Below are 12,366 nucleotides of genomic sequence, written 5' to 3'. Positions count from 1 at the left end.
CCCTTTGTACCAATGAGGAAACAGGAGATCAGTAAGGTTAGGTAACTCACCTGAGGTCACATGGCTATGGGGTGGAGCCAGGATTTGAATGCAGGTCCTTCGGTTCCAAATCCTGTATTCTCTCGACCAGCACTAGCACTCTGTGGGGTGGGTTCCAGAGCGCTGAGTCTGTCCCTTATCCACGTTACTGTATGAACGTGAACAAGCTGCTTAACTTCTCAGCTTCCAGGTCTGCAAAATGGGGATAAACAGGCACCTCCCTTGTATTTTCACTGCCGGTGCTGCTGTTCCCACCACCATGGGGAAGGCATGCTCCCTCTCTGTGCCCTGGTTTTCTCATCTATAAAACAGAGTGGGTTGGATTAGATGATGTCTAATCTTTCTAGTAAAAATACAATAAAATTTTATTTCCAGCAATAAAATTCTATTAACTCTGCTTGACATTTAGATCTCCCTATTGGCTACTCCAAGTCTGCCTGCCCCTCTTCCTCCCTCTCAGAACTCCCATGTTGGTTTCTTAGTTCTTACCACCGTGCCCCCAGTGCCCAGGGTTTTTTTTTTTTTTCACCACTGCGTGATTCCTTTAGGCCTTCACTCCTACTCTTTACCCTTCCTTAATTAGCCTCGCTTCCCTCTGCCAATTTGAAGTCTGTACTTCTTTCAGGGCCCAGATTAAAACTCACTCTTCCATGAAACCATCTCTGGCAAACCCCACCCTGAGATGACTTCTTCCACGTTTAAAATTCCCTCAGCTATTGTGCCCGTAGTCTGAGTCACACTAATTCCAAATGGTTTACATTGTCTCACTTAAGTCTGCTGGATTCACCCAATTCCCTAAAAGTGAATTCCCCAAGGGCAAGGACTTGTTTTCCACTTTGGGGCGGTTTTGTAATGCAACACAGTCCCGTCCCCCCTTTGTGAATGGAGGGGCCCCTGTGTCATCCTCCGCTTCTCTGCTGGGGAGGAGACTTTCTGCAGGATGTTCAGGACCAGGAGAGGGAGTGAGCATCACCTCTGCCCTCAAAGAGTTTGCAGAGGGGGAGGCGGCTGTGTAAATGTAACGAGTTACAATGCAGTGTGGTTGCAGGAGCCCTCCCTTAGCCACAGGATGTGTGTTCCAAGACAGACAATGGATGCCAGAGCCCGCAGATGGTACCAAACCCAGCAGAGACTCTGCTTTTTCCTGTACATGCATACCTGTGTTAAAGTTTAATTTACAAATTAGGGACAGCAGGAGATTGACAACCACCACCAAAATAGAACAATGTAATAATATACTGTAACGAAACTTAGATGGATGTTGTCCTCCCTTTTTCTCAAAATCTCTTACTGCACTGTACTCACCTTTCCTTTTGTGAGGCCGTGAGCTGGTACAGAGCCAACGTGATGAACCAGAGTGGGGGAATGGCACACACACAGTGCTGTGGCATTAGGTTACTATTGACCGGACCATTTGCTACCAAGTGACAAAGGAGTAGGGAGAGTCTGAAGCGTGGAGACGCTGGACAAAGGGGTGATTCATGTCCCGGGTAGGACAGAGCAGGACAACGCGGGATTTCATCACGCTGGGCAATTTACAACTTATGAGTTGTTTATTTCTGGAAGTTTCCATGTAATACTTTCAGATCACAGTTGAGTGGGGGTAACCAAACTTAGGAAAGCAAACCCGTGGACGAGGGGGGACAACTGTGATTGTATCACAAAGGCACAGAGGAGGGGTGGCCCTCTGCCCGTGGAAGAAGAGGAGCTCCAGGGTGAGCCGGAGCTAGCAGAGAGGACGTTTCTGAGGGTGCAGAGGTGGGAAGACGGAGAATACTCTGGCATGTGGAGGCGGATGAAGGGCACGGTTTAGAGGAGGGAAGCAGATCGGAGACGGTGGTAAAAACCGAAATCGGAAGGGGAGTGTAAGTTACCCAAAGGCATTATTAGGTCTTTATTCCCTGGGCCCATGTCAGAATGAGACAATTAAGAGCTATGTAAGAGCTTTATTTACCTGTTTATTTACCTTAAAAAAAAAGAAACCATGGTGAGGACAGTTGTTTGTTTTTCGCTTCATTTTGTTTTGTTTTGGCGTCATTCCTTGACGAAATGAAGATCTGGCAGTTCTCTGCCGGAAGTGCTGTTTCCAGGGCCAGGTTCTGGGAGCTGCAGCCGGACAGTCGTTGAGATGTGTGGACATGGACACGAGGTGCAAGCACTGTGTTGGTTTGACCCTTCCGAGGACTGGCAAAGTCTTAGACGCCTAAGTAGTTTCTGCTGATGAGGACAGCACATATGGCCAGTGCTTTCCACGGGGGCTGTGGGAGATGAACAGGAGGGCGGCTTGGTTTGCTTTGGCTGTTACCCCCGTCCTCTCTTGTGAGAGGTGGGGACTGATGGAGACGCCTCCTCTGTCTCTCCCCTTTCCCCTCCCTGCTCCTCTCCACCCCTAGCAGTGTCCCACAGCGTCAGCGGCTCCTCCCGCCCTGGGAAGGAATGGAATGTGTCCTTTCTCCCCGTGGCTTTATCACCAATCTTCCTGTCTTTCAAAGCAGGGCCTGACAAGCGTGATTTCTCATCTCCAGGTGTGAAGGAAATTGCCCCATGTAAGTGTCTGCCTGTCCAGGCCCCCGGTCCCCCAGGGTTGCTTCAGTGCCTGTCAGCTGAATTTGCACTAATGAGATTAAAAGAGGTGTGCTGGAACTTTCAAAAATGTTTGCCCCATCAATCCAAAATTCCTCAGGGAAGAACTTGCCTGAATCAATATAGTAGTAATTACAAATCTTGAGCTGTCCCTTTTGGGGCATTTCAGTCACTTCATGGAAACAAGAGAGGAGTCGAGGGGGCCCTGGAAACAAAGGTGTGTAAAGAGGAGGGTGGGGCAGGGGCTGGGTCTGGCTTAGTGGATAGAAAAGGTATTTCAAGCTTTATATGGCAACATTCACTTTTCTCATTAATTTCTCATTGTAGTTGGGATTTTACTGTGCAGATGGTTTGCCCAAGGCCTCATGGCAGTTTGGGTTGAAAAAGTAAGCAATCATAACAAAAGGAAGAGGGGTCCCAGAGGTAAGAGGGAAGGTGGGACCTGGAGAGAGTGGGATGAATAGGAACTGATGGGGGGGGGGGCTTCCTGGGCTGCCTCTAAAGTGGGTTTTCCAATCTTCGCCCCCAGGAGGCATGGGCAGAGGTATGGAGCCAATTGGAGGGCCTGAAGGCTGGCAAGGAAGGAGAGGAGGAGAGTTCATTGTTGCTGAAGTGATCACAACCAAATAAGAAACAGGCCTGCGGGAACCACAGAGACTTGAACTCCTGAACTCTTGGTTTTGCTCCATTGTGCGACTTCAGGCAAGTTACCCCACACACTTCTAGGCCTCAGTGAGCTCAGAATAAAACGGGGGCCTGTCACCTGTGAAGTTCCTTGCAGCTCTGACATCTTATTCTGAGGCTCTGAGCAAAAGAGACAAACTTCCCACTTTTGTTCCTTCCTGAGATGTGAGCTCCCCAAAGTCTGGGGGCCACAGCTATGTCCTGGGTCCTGCCTAGGAGTGCCCAGTGAGCAGGGACCTGGGGGTAGGAAAGAAAGGGAGGTGGGATGGGTGAAGTGAACAACAGACCCAGCTGCAAACATGTTGAAGACAGCCTTGCAGAAGACTAAGACTAGCCCAAAGTGAAGGGTGACACTTGGCACACCAGTCTTCTAGAACAAACGGTGCTGCCCAGAGGCAGCCCTACCGACTTGACACATGAGCAGGTGAAGCTGAGGAAGCTGAGACAGCTCAAGAGGAATTTTTCCTGCCAACATGTACACACCCACCAGCTTCATGCCCTCTTTTGGGTCTTCGGTCCTGTCCTCCTATTTATGGACTCCTCCCACAGCCCCCCAATCTTTTCTGATTACATCAATAGATGGAGGCTCTAACCCCTGCTCCAGGACCCATTTTCTTGTGTTGATTGTCTTCGCTGATGAAGCCAAGACCAGCTGTATGCCTCCCTCTGTCCTTCCCCACAACACAGAATGACCTTGTCAGTGAATAAAGGATTATCCGCTGTTTCTCAGAGTGGCATGATGTTGGGTAAAAATCCGAAGGAATTTCTGACAAGCTACCATATAGATGAAACTTGAAGACATTATGCTAAGTGAAATAAGCCAGTCACAAAATGATAAATATTGTATCATTCCTCTTTTGAGGTCCTTAGAGTTGTCAAACTCTTAGAGACAGAAAGGAGAATAGAGTTTTCCAGGAATGGGGAGTTAGAGTTTAATGGGGACAGAGTTTCAGTTTGGGAAGATGAAAAAAATTTCTGGGGGTGGATGGCTGTGAAGGTTGTACTCAGTGTGAATGTGTTTAATGCCACAGACCTGTAGTGGTTTAAACGGTCAATTTTATGTTATGTACCTATTTCACCGCATTTTTTAAGTGCACTGCTAAATCCCCGCATGAGGACCTAGTTTTGTTCTCCACTGGGTTCTTTTAGCCAGGCCGTCGAGTTCTGGATGCCGACTAGTCTTTGGTTTATTGTACTTACCACGCAGTCTGGGGAATTCCCATTTGCATAGTTAATGGGATATGTTCGTACTTGACTGAGTTTTGATTAGCTGATGCTTTTTTGTATGGTAGCCATCCCTGGGTTCTTGATGTCTCTCACCATACGGAACAGTGCCACACTCACCAGCACCCGAAGGAGGTGCTTTGGAAACTCAGGGTAGGAAGGGGTGGATTTGGACGGTAATGCAGGAGGACAGAAAGAACTGGGATCGATAGGAGTGTGAAGCTGTGCTCTAATGGCCAAGGAAGGGGAAGAGACAGTAGGGAGAAAACAGTGAACAGGAGCTCAGGATCCCTGTGGGATGGTGAGTACACTTCACTGCAGCCTGCCAACTCTGAGTGAATGACTCACCCGAGCCTTCCACAGCACCAGACTCTGTCAAAGCCAAAGTTCATTGAGAACTCAGGAAAAGGAGGTTCTCTTATCTCATTCACTCTCTGTCTCTATCAATCTATGTCACTTCCCATCGCCCCTTGCCATTGGCACCAGGAGCTTCAGTGCCAGGGGCAGCCTGCTGATTAATTACCCTTGGCCTGTGAGCGCAGGTGTGCATATGTCAAGGTTTCCATGCCTGGGGAAAATCAGGTTTGGGCTCTGATGGCATCCCTGCTGGTCCAGATTCCAAAAGCCTTTCTGCTTAGGATTTTTCTGGGACATCAGATAACTGTGCCACTATTTCGTTTAGCATTTATTGGGCACTGACTTCAGAGCAAGGAGTGAAATTTGAAAGTCACCTATTCCTGTGCTCCTGTCCGTGTGCAGGTGAACCACTAGGGGATCTTGTTAAAACCCAGCTTCTGATTCAGTAGGTCTTGGGTGAGGCGGCACCTGAGGTTCCACATCTCTAACACTCCTACGTGAGGCCGGTTGGAGCTGCTGAGTCCTGAACCACACTTCAAGTAGCAAGAATCTAGCCCAGCAAATCAGAGCCCTGACTACACATCAGAATCACCTGGTGATCTTTTGCAAAACGTGGTGGCGTGGGCTTCACTTCCAAATATTACTATTTACTTGGCCTGGGTACAGCCAGTCTTTGCCTAGAAACCTCCCCAGTTGATTCTAGTGAGCAACGGGTGTTGAAAACTACAGGTCTTATCAAATACCTTGACTTTACAGTTTTTCATTAAAATCATCGGAAAAAATCCACCTTCAGTACCCCACCTGTTGCCCTGGATACCTGGGATTTGATTTCCTGCTGTAGAAGGTTAGCTATTTTAAGATCATATAGTAATAAAAAATTGAATATTTTATTTACTTAAAAACCAAGTACTGAATATTTACCATATGACTGGCATTATTCTAAGTACCTTATATTTAAATTTTACAATACTTCATGAGATAGATACTATTATTATCACCCTCATGTGCTGATAGGTGTGAAAAGTGAGGCACAGAGAGGTAAAGTAACTTGCCATAAGTTACACAGCCCGTAAGTGATACAGCCAGGACTGGAACTCAGGAAGTCTGATTCCAGAGCCAACTCACTTACCCATTATGACATTTAGGCTCCCCATGCAGTGCCAAAGATAGCAGCAATGCTGGACAAGGATGAAGGAAAAGTGTTCTTTTCATTTAAAACCTGTTTTCTTAATGTTGATATGCTGTTATTTTAGTCTGAGTTTCTGTTGTTTTTACGGATCAAGTTTATTTCAGTTTCAAAAATCAACAGTGCTACAAAGCTACGTGTGTGTGAGCACATGCGTGCACCCAGCTTTTCTATTTTCCACTCCACCTACTCATTTAGTGGACCTTTGCACTGGAAGTGTGTGCAGAAGGAATACTTTCTGTTCATGAATGAACCTGACCAGGTCTGGGACAACATTCAGAGAAGGATTTCAAGCTATGTCTCTTCCCAATCCTCTACCCCCAGGATTTGAAGAATCCCACAGATTCCAATCTGGCAATACTTAGTTCTAGGGCAGCCTCCAACATAACCCAGCTCAATTTTCCCAATGGTCCCTTAGCATAGACGTCTCCAAAACAGTGATACTCCCGTGGCTCATAATTCAGTCCAACACAGATCCATCTCAGACACTGAGATAGATGGGGTAGCTGCCAGAAATGCCAGAAGGTCTTGCTATTAATGGGTAATCTTTTTCTTGTAACATCAGTACACAGCATTGGATCCAATGGGGTAAAAAAAGTCTTCAGATTATCATGAGATACCCCCAAACCAAACTGTTTTGATACTGTTAGATCAAATCTAATTGGTTTGACAAGTTACTATTAGTTGGATGTTATGTATTATTTTTAAATTATATTTTACTGATTATTCTATTGTAGTTGTCCCAATTCTTCTCCCTTCAACCCCTGTTACCCAGCAACCCCCACTCCCTCAGGCAATCCCCACACTTTTGTTCATGTCCATGGGTCATTCATGTAAGTTCTTTGGCTACTCTATTTCCTATCCTGTATGTTACATCCCCATGGCTACTTTGTAACTACCTATTTGTACTTCTCCCTAGAGTAGACGAGATTGGGCGTGTTCGGGATGGTATGGCTGTAGACCTATTTGCACTTCTTAATCCCCTCACCTCTTCACCTATTCCCCCCACACCCCTCCCCATCTCACAACCATAAAAACACTCTCCATGTCCGTGATTCTGTCTCTGTTCTTCTTGTTTGCTTAGTTTGTTTTTTAGATTCAATTGTTGATAGATATGTATTTATTTCCATTTTATTATTCATAGTTTTCATCTTCTTTTTCTTAAGTAAGTTCCTTTAACATTTCATATAATAATGTTTGGTGATGATGAATTCCTGTAATTTTTTCTTGTTTGGGAAGCTCTTTATCTGCCCTTTGATTCTAAATGACACCTCTGCTGGGAAGAGCAATCTTGGCTGTAGGTCCATGCTTTTCACAACTTTGAATATTTCTTGCCAATCCCTTCTAGCTTGAAAAGTTACTTTAAAGAAATCAGCTCACAGATGGTCTTATGAAAAATCCCTAGTAGGTAACTAACTGCTTTTCTCTGACTGCTTTTAAGATTCTCTCTTTATCTTTAGCAAAATACCTTTGGAATTTTAATTATATGTCTTGAAGTGAGCCTCTTTTCTTTCATCTTGTTTGGAACTCTGTGCTTCCTGGACTTGCATGTCTATTTCTTTCACCAAGTTAAGGAAGGTTTCTTTCATTATTTTTTCCAATACATTTCCAATATCTTGCTCTTTCTCTTCTCCCTCAGGCACCCCTATGATGTGAATGTTGGAATGCTGGAAGTTACCCTACAGGCTGCTTACACCATCCTCATTTTTTTGGATTCTTTTTTCTTCTGTTGTTCTGATTGGTTATTTTTTGCTTCTTTATGTTCCATTGATTTGATTCTTGGCTTCTCCACCCTATTGTTGTTTCCCTGTAAATTGTTCTTTATTTCAATTAGTGTATCATTCATTTCTGACTGGATCTTTTTTTATGCTGTTGAGGTCCTCACCAAGTTCCTTGAGCATTCTTATAACCAGTGTTTTGAGCTTGCATCTGACAGATTGCTTATCTCTATTTTGTTTAGTTCTTTTTCTAGAGCTTTGATCTGTTCTTTCATTTGGGCCAACTTTCTTTGTCTTCTCATTGTGGCAACCTCCGTGTGTTTGTTTCTATGTATTAGGTAGAGCTGCTATGACTCTCTATCTTGGTGGCATGGCCTAATGGAGTAGGTGTCCTGTAGGGTCCAGTGACACAGGCTCTCCTATCATACAAGCCAGGTACTTGTGGTATACCCTTCATGTGGGCTGAATATACCCTCCTCTTGTAGTTGAGCCTTGGCTTCTCTTGGCAGGTGAATGGGAGGGATTTATCCAGGCTAGTCAGCTGCAAGGATTGGCTGTTACCACTGACCACCAACCACCAACCTTTACCCTCCACAGAGGATCAGCTCTGCAGGGGCAGGGTGGTGGTGCTCTGACGTGGTCTTTAGCTGTCCACTGGTTGTGCTGGCCCTAAGGTTTTCTGGGTGGTGCAGGCCAGGGTCAGCCCTGACCTGTGTTCTGCCTGGGGCCACCCTGAATGAGCTATGAAGCAATATTAGATGGCTGCTACTTGTACTGGTCTGGGAGATGCTCAAGTGAAGCCTACCCACAGGCTTCATGACTCTAGGTTGTTCTATCACTTAGTTGTAATTTTGATGTGGATGTGCAAGGAGCTGAGCCAGGTTGACCTATGCTGCCACCTTGACCAGAAATCCCACTTACACCTTTTTAACATGAGAACACTCCATCAGTGCTTGGTCATCTGCACCAAAGGAGAATGTTAATACTACATAACATCCAGAGATGGCAGCATAGAGAGAGGAGCTGGACAGGGGAGCTGGCTCTTAGTTAGCAGGGCGCCCACCCCTACCCCAGGAGGCCTAGAACACAGCTGGCATCCAGATGCCTCCTTCCTGTGCTCGCCTGAAACTCAGAAGGCAGTATCAGTCCTGTGGACTACCCTCTCCTCTTCTCCTAACACAGCCCAGTTCAGACATATTGATTGCTCCTGCAAGAATCTCCTCGAATGGCACCTTTTTGTCACTTGTTTCTCTTCATCAAGGTTTCAAAGATCTGCATGGTTCTATGTCATCTGCCTTAGGCTAAATAGCAGGTTCCTTTGAAAGCACGTGAGCATACATCTGGGCTCCAAAGGAGATACTTCCTATTTCAAAAACTCTCTACCAGCCATGCTGGGACTATGGGTTACTCTGTGTCCAGAGGAATCTTCTGTGGGCATTTTATACCATACCTCCTGTGCCCTGGGCGGCTGACTGCACAAGAAAGGTAGTGGGCATTGCTCAATGTGCTTGTATGTCCAGGCCTCATTCTAGGCATGGCCAGTCAACCACCCTGTGTTGCCCTGGGCCCTTCATTGCCTATAGCCCCTGAAGTAAGTGAAGATAACCAATAACACATGAAGTGATGTTCCACATCATTGCCATGGGGAAAGGCAGATGAAAAACACAATGAGATACCATTGGACACCCACTGGGTGGACTAAATGAGATGATAACAAATGTTAGTTAGGATAGGGATAAATTGGAACTTTCATGCATTGCTGAGAATGTAAATGGTGAATGTAAAATAGTGCAGCCACTTTGAAAAATAGTCTGGCAATTCCTCAAAAAGGCAAACATGGAGCTACCACATGACCCAGAAATTCTAGGTATAATCCTAGAATTCTGTAATCCTAGGTATATACCCAAGAGAAATAAAAACATATATGAATGCAAAAACAGTATGTAAACATTTATAGCAATATTATTCATAATAGCTAAAACATGAAAAAAACCCAGATGGCTAAATGAATAAACAAAATGTGCTATATCCATACAATGGAATAGTATTTGGCAATAAAAAAGGAATGAGTTATAGAAAGACACCCCATATTCATAGATTATAAGACTTAATATTATTATTATGACAACCATCTCCTGAGTAATTTGTGAATTCAACACAATCCTATCAAAGTTCCAGCTGGAGTTTATAGAAATTGACAATCTGCTTCTAAAATTCATATAGAAATATAAGAGATCAGAATGGCTAAAGCAATCTTACGAACAAAATTGGAGAATGTACATTTCCTGATTTCAAATTTACTATAAAACTTTAGTAATCAAGGCAGGGTGGTCGAGGCACAAGATTAGACTTACAGAGATTGATGGAATAGAATTGTGAGTCCAGAAGTAAACCTTTACATTTATGGTCAATTGATTTTCAGCAAGGGTGTCAAGATAATTTAATGGGAAAAATAGTTTTTCAACAAATGATGCTGGTTATATATATATACATATATGCAAAAGAATGAAGCTGGACTTCTGTCTCTCTGTGATGTTGGATTAATCAATGGTTTCTTAGCTGTGACACCAAAAGCACAGACAACAAAAGAAAAAAATAGAAGAATTGAACGTCACCAAAATTAAATACCTGAGCTTCAAAGAACACTATCAAGAAAGTTGAAAAGGGTGATGAACACACAACACAATATACAGATGATGTATTATAGAATTGTATACCTGAAACTTTATTAAACAATGTCACCTTGGTAAATTCAATTAAAAAAGTGGAAAGACAACCTATAGAGTGGGGAGAAATATCTGTAAATCATATATCTGAGGTGAATTTATATAGAGATACATAAATAATTAATACAAATCAGCAATAAAAATAACCATAAATTGGTTATAACCATAACCATTAAAATGGGCAAAGGATCTTAATAGACATTTCTCCAAGACAAATATACAAATAAGCACATGAAAGCTGTTCAGCACCATTAGTCATTAAGATGTAAATCCAAACCGCAAGAGATACCGCTTCATACCCACCATAACAGTTAAAATAAAAAGACAAATAATAACAAATATTGGAGAGGATGTGGGAAATTGAACCCTTATATACAGCTGGTGGAGATGTAAAGAGGTACAGTCACTTTAAACAAAGTCTGACAGTCATAGAGTTACAACATGACCTAGCAATTCCACCCCTTGGTGTATACCCAGGGACATGGAAACATCAATTGACACAAAAGTTAATGTGTACATGAATATTTATAGCAGCATTATTTTTTATTTTTAAAATATATTTTATTGATTATGCTATTACAGTCGTCCCATTTCCCCCTTCATTCCCCTCTACCCTGTACACCCTCTCCCACCCACATTCCTCCCCTTTAGTTCATGTCCATGTGTCATAAATTCTTTAGCTTCTACATTTCCCATACTACTCTTGGCTTCCCCCTGTCTATTTTCTACCTACCATCTATGCTACTTATTCTCTGGACCTATTCCCTCTCTCTACCCCTCCTACCCGCTGTTGATAACCCTCCATGTGATCTCCATTTCTGTGGTTCTGTTCCTGTTCTAGTTGTTTGCTTAGTGTGCTTTTGTTTTTGTTTTAGGCGTGGTTGTTAATAACTGTGAATTTGCTGTCATTTCACTATGCATGTTTTTATCTTCTTTTTCTTAGATAAATCCCTTTAACATTTCATTTAATAAGGGCTTGGTGATGATGAACTCCTTTAACTTGGCCTTATCTGAGAAGCACTTTATCTGCCCTTCCATTCTAAATGATACCTTTGCTGGATAGAGCAATCTTGCATGTAGGTCCTTGCCTTTCATGACTTGGAATACTTCTTTGCAGCCCCTTCTTTCCTGCAAAGTCTCTTTTGAGAAATCAGCTGACATTCTGATGGGAACTCCTTTGTAGGTTACTGTCTCCTTATCTCTTGCTGCTTCTAGGATTCTCTCATCTTTATCTTGGCTAATGTAATTATGATGTGCCTTGGTGTGTTCCTCCTTGGGTCCACCTTCTTTGGGACTCTCTGAGCTTCCTGGAAGTCTACTTCCTTTGCCAGATTGGGGAAGTTCTCCTTTATTATTTGTTGAAATAAGTTTTCAATTTGTTGCTCTTCCTCTTCTCCTTACGGCACCCCTATGATTCCAATGTTGGAACATTTAAAGGTGTCCTGGAGGCTCCTAAGTCTCTCCTCATTTTTTTGAATTCTTGTTTCTTTGTTCTTTTCTGTTCAGTTGTTTCTTTCTTCCTTCTGGTCCACTCCATTGATTTGAGTCCCAGTTTCCTTCCCATCACTGTTGGTTCCCTGTGCATTTTCCTTCATTTCACTTAGTGTAGCCTTCATTTTTTCTCTAATTTGTGACTAAATTCAACCAATTCTGTGAGCATCCTGATCACCAGTGCTTTGAACTGTGCATCTGATAAGTTGGCTATCTCTTAGTCGCTTAGTTGTATTTGTTCTGGGGCTTTGATCTGTTCTTCCATTTGAGCTTTTTTTTTTTTTGTCTTTTTTGTGCCTGTTATGTATGAGGGGTGGAGCCTTAGGTGTTCACCAGGGCCGGGTAACCAAGTTGCAGG

General features: G+C 43.6%; 1 long non-coding RNA gene across 1 annotated transcript; it reads left to right on the top strand.

Moving 5' to 3' along the window:
• The first annotated feature begins 2,095 nt into the window (after positions 1 to 2,095).
• On the top strand, positions 2,096 to 5,741 carry LOC118497859. The gene is made up of 3 exons (XR_004900368.1): positions 2,096 to 2,585; positions 2,950 to 3,045; positions 3,155 to 5,741. It is a non-coding gene; the product is annotated as an uncharacterized LOC118497859 (long non-coding RNA).
• Positions 5,742 to 12,366: the final 6,625 nt, after the last annotated feature.

This window comes from Phyllostomus discolor, chromosome 13 (assembly GCF_004126475.2).
Source record: "Phyllostomus discolor isolate MPI-MPIP mPhyDis1 chromosome 13, mPhyDis1.pri.v3, whole genome shotgun sequence".
Taxonomy (NCBI): domain Eukaryota; kingdom Metazoa; phylum Chordata; class Mammalia; order Chiroptera; family Phyllostomidae; genus Phyllostomus; species Phyllostomus discolor.
The sequence above is the reverse complement of the archived record's forward strand: the minus strand, read 5'-3'. Positions and strand labels throughout refer to the sequence as shown.